Source organism: Heptranchias perlo, unplaced genomic scaffold (assembly GCF_035084215.1).
Source record: "Heptranchias perlo isolate sHepPer1 unplaced genomic scaffold, sHepPer1.hap1 HAP1_SCAFFOLD_50, whole genome shotgun sequence".
NCBI lineage: Eukaryota > Metazoa > Chordata > Chondrichthyes > Hexanchiformes > Hexanchidae > Heptranchias > Heptranchias perlo.
In genome coordinates this window covers 1,578,731-1,593,137 of record NW_027139516.1, presented here as the reverse complement: position 1 = coordinate 1,593,137, position 14,407 = coordinate 1,578,731, and the positions used below count along the sequence as shown (strand labels likewise).

Genomic DNA, 14,407 nt, shown 5'->3' with positions numbered 1-14,407 from the left:
CTTTAATGTTTGACAAAGGAAAAGTGCTCTCCTGTGCCTCAGCGCCAACATGTTAAGCCGCAGGCTGCCTGTAAAGTTAAGAGAATGGCCTTGAGCTACTTACTCCAAAAGCAAGTTTATTACTTCGAACCAGCAACCTTTGATCTGTTAATTGTACTATAGTTCTCCGCTCTACAAGCTGAGCGATCGAAAGGAAGCAGCTCATGTCTCTCTCTTTGGTGATTGTTCACCGTGCACCTTTTGACACTTCCGGACTCGTGGAATCGCGTGGGCATGACCGAGACTGACTCGGTAACTGCTCATTCTCCAGCGTTGTGGAAGTGTGAGTTGCTGCATGCTTTTTGAAAACTGGGCCAATGGAGCAATGGATAACGTGTGGAGGTTCGATTCCCGTTTGATTCGAAAGTTTCTGCGAATTTTTTTTATTACAAAACATACATTACTGCATAAAATTTAAGAATACACAGAGTTAAAAATAAATTTCACAATTTCGAAGCAATACAGTACAATACAGACCGTATCTCACGGTATGAACCGTCCAGTTAAAGGGGCCTCATGCTGTGATCTCACGGTGTGAACCGTCGAGTTCAGGGGGCCTCATCCTGTGATCTCATGCTGTGAACCGTCCAGTTAAAGGGGCCTCACCTTGTGATCTCACGGTGTGATCCATCCAGTTAAAGGGGCCTCAAAGATTATCTTTCGTTCCAGAGTCCGCTCCGTGGAGCAGGACGAGAAGTGCTCGCGCTTCTTCTTCCAGAAGCTGCTCAGGGAGACTTCTGTGATCAGCAGCCTGAAGGAGGAAGAGGGCTCGGTGACGTCTTCACAGACCAAGATACTGAGTCCACCCCACCTTGCAATTTGCGAATTTACCTCATGCTCATGCTTTAATATTGCATTTTTTTTTGATAAAGATTAGAAAGTTATTTGAAAAATGTGAGTAATGAAGGAGGAGAGACAGAAAGCGATAGAGAAACAACAACAGAGCAATAAACAGGTGGAGGGAGAAACAAATATAGAGAGATAGTGAGATAAAGGTCGATAGATAGATAGATAGATAGATAGATAGATAGATAGATAGATAGATAGGTAGATAGATGGATAGATAGATGGATAGGTAGATGGATGGATAGATAGGTGGATGGAGAGATTTATAGATAGATAGATAGATAGTTAAACAGATGGATGGATAGATAGATTGATAGAGAGATATATAGATAGATAGATAGATAGATAGATAGATAGATAGATAGATAGATAGATGGATAGAGAGGTAGATGGATAGATAGATAGATGGATAGTGATATATATATAGATAGATGGATAGTGAGATAGAGCAATAGATAGATAGATAGATAGATGGATAGAAAGATTGATAGATGGATGGATAGATAGATAGATGGAAACAAAGATAGATAGATAGATAGATAGATAGATACATTTAAAGCAGTGGAGAGACAACGATACATACGAATCGGTCGAAGGAGATTTATATTGATTTTAATAAGGTGAAAAGAACAATGGATATAGTTGAAAGAGGTAAAGAAACATAAAATTAGTAGAAAGAGAGCATGATCGGCAGATTTATAATTAGAGACAGAGTTAGAGATTGGCAGAAGCAGCGATGGAGAAGTGGAGTAAGTTGGAACATTGGGTGGGGGATCGTCGGGGAGTGGGTGCAGGAATAGTCCGTCTTTTTGTGATAGTTTAATTGAAATGTATTGTGTCAATTGAAGATCAATTAGCAATGGGCAGCTACAAATTGCCCGGTACAAACTCATCACCCCTCGCCCCAATAAAGCTATGCTGGTAAAGAAACAACTCTATTTAAACCCAAACTGAACTGCAACAAATCAGCAAAGATTACTTGAAAGGCATCTGGTGATGAGCTTGAGACGAAATGTACTGGGGATGTTGTACTGAATTAGGCCGACCATGGAAGGCCCTGCGGTGATATTACAGACCACGTGTTTCTCTGTTCCAATGTTGAGAAAAGACTCGAAATTAATTGAATACAACTGCAGTTCCTGAACGGGACTTCCTCCTGCAGCTTAATATCCTCTTAACAGATTCGCCACCTGTCAAGGTCAACCTGCTTGTCCTGTTCGGACTTTGACATTTCAGTTAATGATTAATTTTGAGGTACTGTATTCGTTTGAGGTGCTGGATTAGTTTGAGGAACACTATTCGTTTGAGGTGCTGTATTTGTTTGAGGAACACTATTAGTTTGAGGTGCTGTATTTGTTTGAGGAACATTATTAGTTTGAGGTGCTGTATTAGTTTGAGGAACACTATTAGTTTGAGTTGCTCTATTGTTTGAGGAACACTATTAGTTTGAGGTGCTGTATTTGTTTGAGGAATACGATTAGTTTGAGGTGCTGTATTTGTTTGAGGTACTTTATTAATTCGAGATACAGTATTATTTTGAGGTACTGTATTAGCTTGGTGTGCTGTATTTGTTTGAGGTATTGTATTAATTCGAGATACTGTATTAGCTTGAGGTACTGTATTAGTTTGAGGTACTGTATTTGTTTGAGGTACTGTATTTGTTTGAGGCACTGAGTTAGTTTGAAGTGCTGTGTTAGTTTAAGATGCTGTACTAATTTGAGGTAATATATTAGTTTGGGGTACTGTATTAGCTTGAGGTGCTATATCAGTTTGAGCTGCTGTATCAGTTTGAGATGCTGTATTAGTTTGAGTTGTTCTATTAGTGTGAGGTGTTGTATTAGTGTGAGGTGTTGTATTAGTGTGAGGTGCTGTATTAGTGTGAGGTGTTGTATTAGTGTGAGGTGCTGTATTAGTGTGAGGTGTTGTATTAGTGTGAGGTGCTGTATTAGTGTGAGGTGCTGTATTAGTGTGAGGTGCTGTATTAGTGTGAGGTGTTGTATTAGTGTGAGGTGTTGTATTAGTGTGAGGTGTTGTATTAGTGTGAGGTGTTGTATTAGTGTGAGGTGCTGTATTAGTGTGAGGTGTTGTATTAGTGTGAGGTGTTGTATTAGTGTGAGGTGCTGTATTAGTGTGAGGTGCTGTATTAGTGTGAGGTGTTGTATTAGTGTGAGGTGCTGTATTAGTGTGAGGTGCTGTATTAGTGTGAGGTGTTGTATTAGTGTGAGGTGTTGTATTAGTGTGAGGTGTTGTATTAGTGTGAGGTGCTGTATTAGTGTGAGGTGCTGTATTAGTGTGAGGTGTTGTATTAGTGTGAGGTGTTGTATTAGTGTGAGGTGTTGTATTAGTGTGAGGTGTTGTATTAGTGTGAGGTGTTGTATTAGTGTGAGGTGTTGTATTAGTGTGAGGTGTTGTATTAGTGTGAGGTGTTGTATTAGTGTGAGGTGCTGTATTAGTGTGAGGTGTTGTATTAGTGTGAGGTGTTGTATTAGTGTGAGGTGTTGTATTAGTGTGAGGTGCTGTATTAGTGTGAGGTGTTGCATTAGTGTGAGGTGTTGTATTATTGTGAGGTGCTGTATTAGTGTGAGGTGTTGTATTAGTGTGAGGTGTTGTATTAGTGTGAGGTGCTGTATTAGTGTGAGGTGTTCTATTAGTGTGAGGTGTTGTATTAGTGTGAGGTGTTGTATTAGTGTGAGGTGCTGTATTAGTGTGAGGTGTTCTATTAGTGTGAGGTGTTGTATTAGTGTGAGGTGTTGTATTAGTGTGAGGTGCTGTATTAGTGTGAGGTGCTGTATTAGTGTGAGGTGTTGTATTAGTGTGAGGTGTTGTATTAGTGTGAGGTGCTGTATTAGTGTGAGGTGTTGTATTAGTGTGAGGTGTTGTATTCGTGTGAGGTGCTGTATTAGTGTGAGGTGTTCTATTAGTGTGAGGTGTTGTATTAGTGTGTAGTGTTGTATTAGTGTGAGGTGCTGTATTAGTGTGAGGTGTTGCAGTTGTTTGTGGTGTTATATTATTTTCAGAATCTGTGTCAGTTGGAGGTGCTGTGTTAGATTAAGGTGTTGTATTCGTTTGAGGTACTGTATTAGTTTGAAGCACTGTATTAATTTGAGGCACTTTATGAGTTTGAGATACTGTATTAGATTGAGATGCTGTATCAGTTTGTGGTATTCTATTAGTTTCAGTTTCTGTATCGGTTTGAGGTACTGTATTAGTGTGAGGTATTTATTAGTTTGAGATGATGTATTAGTTTGAGGTATTATATTAGTTTCAGATTCTTTATCGTTTGAGGTACTTTATTAGTTTGAGCCACTGAATTGGATTAAGATGCTGTATTAGTTTGAGGTATTATATAAGTTTCAGGTTCTGTATCGGTTTGTATTAGTTTAAGGTGTTGTATTTGTTTGAGGTACTGTATCAGTATGAGATGATGTATTAGCTTGAGGTATTATATTAGTTTCAGAATCTCTATACGTTTGAGGTACTGTATTAGTTTGAGGTACTGTATTAGTTTGAGAAACTTGATCAATTTGAGGTGTTATATTAGTTTGGGGTATCTGTATTGTAAGGAAAGCGTTAATCTTTATATTGAAGTAATACAAACCTTTAGCTTTTGCCTCTTAAGTAAGGAAGTATAAATCTCTGTTGGGAGAATGAAACTACAATCATAAGACAGATTTGCTTCATTTTATATGCATGCATATGTTTAATATTGAGACGAGTAGATTCTGAAGTCCAGAAACTCTTGGATTGCAGCTGATATCATAATACTCGTAAGTTTAATTATCCTTTTGATACAAACAATTCTCTGACAATCATAACAAGGCCTTTAAATCATTCAGAGCTGGTGTGTATGTGTTTCAGACAGCATTGTGTGCTATTCGTCTTACCAGCTTCACAGGGAAGCAAGAGAGGTGTGACATCTGTACGATTGCTCCGTATAATTCCATACTGACGCAGCGGGAAAGGGCTGTACTGGTGAGAGATAAACACCATTCTGCTTTTTGGTCAATGGGCAAGGCCATATGTTTTAACTAACAAGTTCAAAAGTTATAGTTATAATTAATGCCTAAAGCAGAACACGTGGCTGTGTGGAATGAGCCTGTTTGCAACATAAGGCGACATATAGTGGAGGAGTGTAGTTCGGTGATGAGGGAAGTGATACTCTGATAACATAGAAAATGCTGGAAACCCTCAGCAGGTCAGGCAGTATCTGTGGAGAGGGAAACAGAGTTAATGTTTCAGGTCAATGACCTTTCATCAGAACCAAGTTGGGCAGTTGTGTTAGGTAATAGTATGAAACATAGGAATTGTTTCACTCATGTGAGGTGATTTGGGTACTTTTCTGTCTTTGGACGTTCAAGATCAAAAGTAAAATAAGGGCTCGTCCGGGATCTCTCACATATTTGGACAAACAACCCCGAAGCGAGAATCATAACCATGGACCAACATGCCCATTGGCAAAAGCCAATGCACTCAAAAGCCAGCCATCGTAAAACCCCTTTTGGTGGCTATCCTTGATATGCAATTATGAGGACAGGTTTCATAGACCAGACTTGCATTCCCTTGAGTATAGAATATTAAGGGGTGATCTAATTGAGGTGTTTAAGATGATTAAAGGATTTGACAGGGCAGATAGAGACTATTTTCTCTGGTGGGGAAAGTCCAGAACAAGGGGGCGTAACCTTAAAATTAGAGCTCGGCTGTTCAGGGGTGATGTCAGGAAACATTTCTTCACACAAAGGGGAGTGGAAATCTGGAACACTCACCCCCAAAAAGCTGTTGAGGCCGGGGGTCAATTGAACATTGCAAAACTGAGATTGATTGATTTTGGGGCTAATTCGGGAGTTCAATTACTTTCACATTTTTCCCTGTGACTTGTATAGTTTCGATCGATGAAATATTCGTGAAAAGAGTCAGTGTAACGAGACTCGGCAGTTCATGTTTCCCCCTGACACTTCCTTCAGACCTGAGACCGAAAAGTTTGTCCTTTCTGTAGTGTAGCGGTTATCATGTTCACCAGTGACATGCAGAAAGTCCCCGATTTGACCTCGGAGGGAAACATTTTGTTGGGACTTGCTCCCCATAAACCTCCAGGGTCGAGTTTGTTCACGCGTGAAAGGGGTTACAAACCTTTTTAAATTTAACAGCGGCTGCACCAGATTCCTGGTATAATAAGCACTAAACATTTTTAAGCAGACTCCTAAAATACAGTATGTAAAACGGGAAGGGATAAAAGTTCATGACATGCAAAGCTCAAAGATTTATTGACGTTTTAATTGTCACTTGGCAAACAAGTTAGCATTTCCTTCAGTGTGCAACAGAACGTATTAATGGCGATTAAAAAAACATTAAATGTCTCACAGACTTGAATTATTTTTGTGCAATGATCTATTCCCAACCACAAGGGAACACTGCATCAAATGTTTATATATTTAAGGATATAATAAGTTTTTATACATATATAATCTATGCCATCAGTAGACCCCGTGGAGAAACGGTAGCGCGTCTGATTCCAGATTCTGAAGGCTGCGTATTTAAATCATGTCGAAATCACTATTTATCTTACCATTCATATCAGCCTGGATAATTTCGGAATCACTGCTTTTTAATAATAAACGGAACTTTGGTCACTCGTTCATTGTTCATTGCTCCCTGTCATTGATAATTGAAATGAAATGTTAATCTGGCAAAACCGGAGAACAAAATATTAAACAAGCGAAACAAATACTGAGCAAAATTATTTGCAATGTTTTGGGGAAGTGCAGCTGAAAAGCAGAAGATCTGAATGGAATTATCAATGATTGAGCGGAATACATTGCTCGATTTGTTACTCGATTGCCTTCGACACCATGGAATTCAGGAGAACCTGTTTCATGGTTTGCACTGAACCCTTGGAGCGGAGCCAACAGCCGGCTCGCTGCCACAACAGACAAGGAAGTAACAGTTTCCTCAGGCTTGGCTAGCTCAGTCGGTAGAGGCATTCCCCTCGGGATCGTGGGTGCGAGTTGCAACTTTTACGCTGCACTCATGAGCGGACCCCAGCGCTCCATTTTCGCTGAAATTGAGAATTTCTCTGCCATCTTTTTCTTGATATCACAATTGCTGCCGGTGCGAGTGAAAACGGCCCTCCGCTTCACTGTGAGTGCAAGAGACAAGTCTGGAGGAGCCGCGTGGCGTCCAATGAATGTCAAAACTTTGAAAGAAGAGTTAGCGATTCAGGTACACAAACCTCGCTGGTGGGCAAGAGATTTATTGTCAGATGTTCCAGCCTTGCCTTCATCTCTTGCCCTCTGCGAGGCACTTGTTCCGGTTTAATTTACAAACTGGGTGAGTTGGTGATCGGGGGGACTGCAGGAGACTCAGCGGCCCCGGGTGAAACACAGAAAAATCCGCCCAATCCCTGTCCCAATGTACGTATGTGGAAGTAAAGACGGGAGGGGACGGTGTGACGCTCCAGTCTTACCCCCTGTCCGGGAACGACTCGATTTTAAAATTCTCATCCTTGCTTTCAAATCCCACCAGACCCTCGCTACCCCACCCTATCATGTGGCTGCAAGAGCAGGTCAGAGGCTGGGTATTCTGCGGCGAGTGACTCACATCCTGACTCCCCAAAGCCTTTCCACCATCTGCAAGGCACAAGTCAGGAGTGTGATGGAATACTCTCCACTTGCCTGGATGAGTGCAGCTCCAAAAACACTCAAGAAGCTCGACACCATCCAGGACAAAGCAGCCCGCTTGATTGGCACCCCATCCACCACCCTAAACATTCACTCCCTTCACCACTGGCGCACAGTGGCTGCGGTGTGTACCATCCACAGGATGCACTGCAGCAACTCACCAAGGCTTCTTCCACAGCACCTCCCAAACACGCGACCTCGACCACCTAGAAGGACAAGGGCAGCAGGCACATGGGAACAACACCACCTGCACGTTCCCTTCCAAGTCACACACCATCCCGACTTGGAAATATATCGCCGTTCCTTCATTGTCGCTGGGTCAAAATCCTTGGAGCTCCCGACCTAACAGCACTGTGGGAGAACCTTCACCACACGGACTGCATCGGTTTAAGAAGGCGGCTCACCACCACCTTCCCAAGGTCAATAAATGTTGGCCTTGCCAGCGACGCCCACATCCTATGAACGAATAAAAAAAATCTCTGTGCTCCTCCCATTCTGGCCTCTTGCGCATCCCCGATTTTAATCGCTCCACCATTTGCGGCTGTGCCTTCAGCTGCCTAGGCCCTAAGCTCTGGAATTCGATCCCTAAATCTCTCCACCTCTCTCTCCTTTAACACATACCTTAAAATCTACCTCTTCGACGCAGCTTTTGGTCACCTGTCCAAATATCTCCTTATGTGGCTTCGTGTCAAGTTTTGTTCAATAACGCTCCTGTGAAGCACCTTGTGAACTTTTACTACGTTAAAAGCGCTATATAAATGCAGGTTGTGTCCTCTGGTTATCGACCCTCCTGCCAATGGAAAAAGCTTCTCCCCATCCATTCTATCAAAATTCCCTCATAATTTTGAACAGCTCTATTAAATCTATCCTTAACCTTTTTTTCCTCTGAGGAGAACAATCCCAGCTTCTCCAGTCTCTCCACATAACCCATCCCTGGACACGATGCAAGGTGGAGGGTTGCAACCAGGTTTGCAAATTATTGCCAGTCGGGAGCTGGACGAATCGAAAGGAACCGAAATGACAAACAGCTTTGTGAATCTGTAGTTCCGCTTTGGGAAACGGAATTGGAGGCGAATAAAAGACTGACCAGACAGGCGGCCAAGACGCAGTTGAGTCGGCATGACCCCCTGGAACAGTTACTCTGATGTTATGAGTGAAATTAAGAGGTCGGAGCCATTTAAAACGCTCCCAGTTACTGCAGATCAGGGATCAAAACCTGACATCAGCATCAGGACGCTCAGAATATTTTCTTTTTATTCGTTCATGGGATGTGGGCGTCGCTGGCGAGGCCGGCATTTATTGCCCATCCCAAAACGCCCTTGAGAAGGTGGTGGTGAGCCGGCTTTTGAAACCGCTGCAGTCAGTGTGGCGAAGGATCTCCCACAGTGCAACTAACGAACAGACAAAGCACCGGTGGGCGCGCCGGTTGCAGGAGAGCTGGTTGTCGGTGATATCGATGCTGTGAGCGAGACCAGACCGTTTCCATGTTTCCACAAACAATGTCCCATCCTTTATTTCTGGAAAAGTAACACTGATAGTGGACAATTGCATTTCTGTGGCTGCAACGTGTAACTTTGGCTCGGTGACACGCTGCTTTAGTGTATCTTGCAAGAAAAAAAAACAGACGGTCTCTGTGGCGCAATCGGTTAGCGCGTTCGGCTGTTAACCGAAAGGTTGGTGATGCGAGCCCACCCAGGGACGGAAATTGCACCTTTTTCTTCCCACTTTTGGATTCATTGCCTCATTCTGATCGACCTGAAGCCGGTGCCATGTTTTAATTCCTGATCTGCAGTAACTGGGAGCACTTTCAATGGCTCCGATCTCTTCATCTCATTTCAAGTTTTCTAATGTGTGATTTGGCTGCAAGAAAACACTCTGTGAACAATGTCATCTGAGCATGCCTGATTCGCCATAATTTACACTGCGGTCGGATATCAGCAACATGCAAAAAAAACAGTGAAATGTTTGTGTGGGCGCGATGCTCTGGGATTCCCTGCCTGACCATCTCCACCGATCCTTCTCTGCAGCCTTCCGAAATACAGCGCAGCAAATGTATCCCTGTGAAATGAGCTCCTGGACAGTAATACGGAAATTAGTTTGGCTGAGGGGTTATATCCCTATCACGAGGTTGGAGGTGTCAGGTTTCCGTAGTGTAGTGGTTATCACGTTCGCCTAACACGCGAAAAGTCCCCGGTTCGAAACCGGGCGGAAATATTTTGAAACGTTGTCCCCATTAAAAATGATTAAATATTTAACGATTCACATTTCTAATTAAATGTGAACAAAGTCCATATCTCCCAGCCCTGTTAATGCAGTCCGCTGAGAGCAGGCGATGAAAGCCAGCGTGATATTGGGGGTGAAGGCTGCTTCCAATACTGTCTCACACCCGGTGGGACCTGGCGGAGATTTGATAAGACTCATCCATTCAACCAAGATATGAAACGGTGTTTAAGAAGCATTCAAAAATATAATAACATCCAGGATCCTGTCTTCAGAGTGCGTGGCGCAAAGGTCTGACTCCGGATTAAAAGGCTGGTGAACTTGCTTCAGCTTTCTGAAATGTACTTGTCCATCCTTCAGAGGTCACGGGAAATATGTTTTTTGCCTTTCGAAAAAAGACGCGAAAGTTAGAGACATGTTTTGTTTTCAACACGGCTGGTGAAATGGCCGGACTATCATAAATTCGGAGTCGCCTTTGAAACATTTAAAGGCGACTACCTAAAAATCACTTCGTGCAAATTTAAAATCACGGTTCCTATTTATTTCGGTCTGAAAGAAATAATGATAAACGTGTCAGTCAGTGCCCGCGGTGAGACGGTGATGAACTTGCTTGCTGCGCAGTTCACCGCTGGGCTAAATTTGACGCCGTTTAAAGGACGCGAACCCACTCAATGTAAAGGATGAGCTCATAACCAACAGATTCCGTCAACGTCAAACACCTCCTTTCTTGTTCAATAGAGGGAGCAGAGGCGTGTCCAGCATCAGACGCCAGCAACTTTAAGAAATGGAACAGACAAAGGCACAGATGCAAGTTCCAAATCTTTTCAATGCAAAGTTATTTCACTTTATTTAAAGTGCCGTGAGGCTGAAAACGGGTCCCAGATGATTTGCGTTCACTCATGACTTGTTTTCCAGTGTTGGTCCGTCAGGTTTGCGATTCAATTTGGATTGGATATTGAAGATATTTCAGGATGATTGCACAACATACCATGTGTAAAGCAACCATCTTGATAACTTCAATCATCACACACTCCACATCGACACTGCAGAGGCCCCATCACCCCTTTCAATATTGTTTTTCTTCACTCACAGTTTTCAGAAGGGAATTGGATAAACGCTTGGATGGAAACTTTTTCAGGGCTATGGGGAAACAGCAGGAGAGTGGGATTAACTGGACAGCTCTTTCAGAGAGCTGGCACTTGCACGATGGGCCGAATGGCGCTATGTTATTCTATGATTCTATTAATAGATCAATTTCCGCCTTTAACGTAGCCTCCCTAAATGGAGCGGAGTAATCGTGTCCCTGTGAAATAAGCTTCTGATCAGTAATATGGAAATTAGCGTGGCTGAGCGGTTTGAAACTCTGGTTAGGCTCCAAACAGGAAATTTCCTCTCTAAGATTGATTCTTTTATCAATTATCTCCCCCCTTTGGATCTTAAATGTCTTTACATATCTTTTTGATCTCTTCTTCTACTGTCACGCCCAAAATACCAGTCTCCCTGGTAAATACTGAAGCAAAGTGATTATTTAATATTTCTGCCATTTCGCTGTCATTGCCTGTGAGTTTGTCGTGTGTATCCCTGAGTGGCCCTATTCCTATCCTAAACTTTTTTTGGCTGTTGATGTGTCTCGAATACTTTGCTTTTTTTGATATTCCTTTTTGCCTTTCTAATAGTTCTTTAGACTTCTTTCCCAGTCTTTTCACATTCCCCTCTCTCCTTTATTGTCTCGTGTGGGCCTTTTTCTTCAGTTTCAATTTTGCCCTTGTTTCTTTATTCATCTCTGGTGTGTCATTTCTGGCTGGTTTGTTCTTGCTTTTTAGTGGGATATATTTCTCCTGGACTCTATTGATCACCGTTTTAAATGTTTCCCACTGCTGTTCTATTTCTTTGTCCAGATCATTAATATGTCAAACATTTCACCGTTTGAAACTTCTCAAGTCACATTTCCATCACAAAGCCAGTTGCTTTTGTGGGAGGAGTAAATCAACTTGGTCGAAAAATCAGCTGCAGCCCAATCCACAAATAAAATATTTTCACGTCTTCGTAAAAATAAGCATTGTCAGAAGTGGGATTCGAACCCACGCCTCCAGAAGAGACTGCGACCTGAACGCAGCGCCTTTGACCGCTCGGCCATCCTGACTACAAATTTAACATTTCATTCTGCATCAATTCTGCACCGTTGGCCAGTGAACGCAACATAAAAGTTTAAAATGATACTCGCTCATCGTGGGGCTCGAAACCACGACCCTGAGATTAAGAGTCTCATGCTCTACCGACTGAGCTAGGCGGGTTTTCGTGCTTTTAACCACCTTATCTGTTATTGCAGCAAGCAGGAGAAAGACTCCATTTCAGATCATTGGAATCAATTCTGAGGCACGGACGAATCAAGGACAGTCAGCATGGATTTATTCAGGGGAAGTTGTGTCTGACGAACCTGATTGAATTTTTCGAGGAGGTGATAAGAAGGATCGATGAGGGTAGCGCAATTGATGTCGTCTCCATGGATTTTAGCAAGGCTTTTGAAAAGTTCCCACATGGCAGATTGGTCAAAAAAGGAAAGGACCATGGGATCCAAGGGAATGTGGCTTGTTGGATCCAAAATTAGGTCAGTGGCAGGAAGGAAAGTGTCATGGTCGACGGGTGTTTTTGTGGCTGGAAGGCTGTTTCTAGTGGGGTGCCGCAGGGCTCGGTACTTGGTCCTTTGCTTTTTGTGCTCCACATTAACGATTTGGACCGAAACTTAGGGGGCATGATTAAGAAATCTGCGGGTGACACAAAAATAGGCCGTGTGGTTGATAGCGAGGAGGAAAGCTGTGGACTGTGGGGGTTCAGGCAACTTTCTGATAACAAAGCACTCAATCCATCTCTGAACGCATTTTGAACGAATACGTGTGTTTGACCCAGCACAGGCACGATGGGCCGAATGATCTCCTCTTGTGGACCAACATAATACGATGATACTAAGTGTTATCAATCGGAAAAGCAACACATTGCAAATAGGAGCAGAGAGAGGAAACTCGTCTAACAGCATAACAGCACGGTGAGATATTGTATTTGAGAAGGATGAGGAGGGATAGTTTATCATGGTGGTAGTCACATGGAGTATCATTTGTGACTTTGATAAGGACCATTTCATGCTGCGACTGGGGCGGAAACCTAATTGGAGAGATTCAGCCCGGGCGCGGCCCCATCGTGCGCGGTGAGACGGAGGTGGGGGTGGGGGAAGTGTCAGAGCTGGGGCTCACCGGTGGAAGCAGCAGAAAAGTTTAAAACGGTACTCGCCCAACATGGGGCTCAAAGCCATTACCCTGAGAGTTTTTAAAGAAAAGGGGGAGCAGCCACTGTCTGAATCTCTTGCTGGACTTGAAAGAACACATTCCAAGTACGAGCAGAGAGAGGACACCATTCAGTTGCCCATTGCGTTAAGCAGCATGCCATCTGTTTCTGTAGTGTAGCGGTTATCACATTTGCTTTACACGCGAAAGGTCCCCGGTTCGATCCCGGGCAGAAACATTATGTTGGAACTTGGTCTCCATGAACATCCAGGTTAATTTTCTTCTCCTGCCAAAAAGGGAGACAGTGGCTGCTCCCTTGTTCTTTGTAAGCTGCATCTTTTACTTCATTGAGCAGATAACTTTGAGTGATAGAAAACTGATCCTCAGTGACGCTCATTTTAAATTTTATTCCCTTTTACTCCAAAAGGGTTTTTTTGCCTTGGAAGCAGCGCAGCCCTGAATTACCAGAATGTTAGCAGGGATCGAAGGGTTAAATTATGAGGAGCGGTTACATACTTGTATTCCCTGGAATATAGAAGGCTTTTTAGGATTTTGAAAGGGAGATAGACAAACCCTTTCCGCTGGGGAGGGAGTCTAAGACAATATCACAATATGACAAGAGCTGTTTTACGAGTGAAAACAGCCCAACGCATCACTGTGAGTGTCAGAGACGAGTCTCCAGGTGCCGCGTCCTGTACAGTGAATGTCAAAACTTTTAAAAGCTGCAGAAAATGTTCGGGATTCAGATACACAAATCTTTAATGGGAATGAGATTTTGTCAGAGGTTGCAGCCTTCCCTACTTCTCTTGCCCTTTGCGAGACACCTGTTCCGGTTTAAATTCACAAACTGGGTGAGTTGGTGATCAGGGTACAGCAGACTCAGCGGTCCCGGGTGAGAGAGAGAGAAATCAGCCCGGGCGCGGCCACAATGTGCGCGGTGACACTGCACGGGAGGTCGGGGGGAGTCAGAGCTTGGGTTCACCCCTGAAAGCAACATAAAAAGGTTAAATCAGAATACGCCCAACATGAGGCTGAAGCCCACGCCCCTGAGATTTGGAGTCGCACACTCTATCGACTTCGCTAACCGGGACTGAAAAACTCAGCCGCTCTTGTCTATCATTGCAGTAAACTCGCCTCTGGGTATGCATGTGCAGCAATCCCAACATGACGACCATATCATTGGCTGTGTTTATCTGTGTGTGTGTGTCCACCTTCAGGTTGATTTTGAACGAATACGAGCGTTTGTCTTCCGTTTGTAACATTAAATAAAAGAGGGCATCAGACACTTCCCTCCCTGACACTGGGGAACCAATGAGACAGACCTGTTATTGTGAAAACGCAAATGAAACA

General features: G+C 43.3%; 5 non-coding genes across 5 annotated transcripts; 3 read left to right on the top strand and 2 right to left on the bottom strand.

The window, feature by feature from the left end:
- Window positions 1–9,186: 9,186 nt before the first annotated feature.
- trnan-guu (transfer RNA asparagine (anticodon GUU)) lies at window positions 9,187–9,260 on the top strand. Its single transcript has one exon. It is a non-coding gene; the product is annotated as a tRNA-Asn (tRNA).
- Window positions 9,261–9,700: 440 nt separating this feature from the next.
- On the top strand, window positions 9,701–9,773 carry trnav-aac (transfer RNA valine (anticodon AAC)). Its single transcript has one exon. It is a non-coding gene; the product is annotated as a tRNA-Val (tRNA).
- A 2,066-nt stretch (window positions 9,774–11,839) lies between these two features.
- trnal-cag (transfer RNA leucine (anticodon CAG)) lies at window positions 11,840–11,922 on the bottom strand. Its single transcript has one exon. It is a non-coding gene; the product is annotated as a tRNA-Leu (tRNA).
- A 78-nt stretch (window positions 11,923–12,000) lies between these two features.
- trnak-cuu (transfer RNA lysine (anticodon CUU)) lies at window positions 12,001–12,069 on the bottom strand. The gene has a single exon. It is a non-coding gene; the product is annotated as a tRNA-Lys (tRNA).
- Window positions 12,070–13,222: 1,153 nt separating this feature from the next.
- Window positions 13,223–13,295, top strand: trnav-uac (transfer RNA valine (anticodon UAC)). Its single transcript has one exon. It is a non-coding gene; the product is annotated as a tRNA-Val (tRNA).
- Window positions 13,296–14,407: the final 1,112 nt, after the last annotated feature.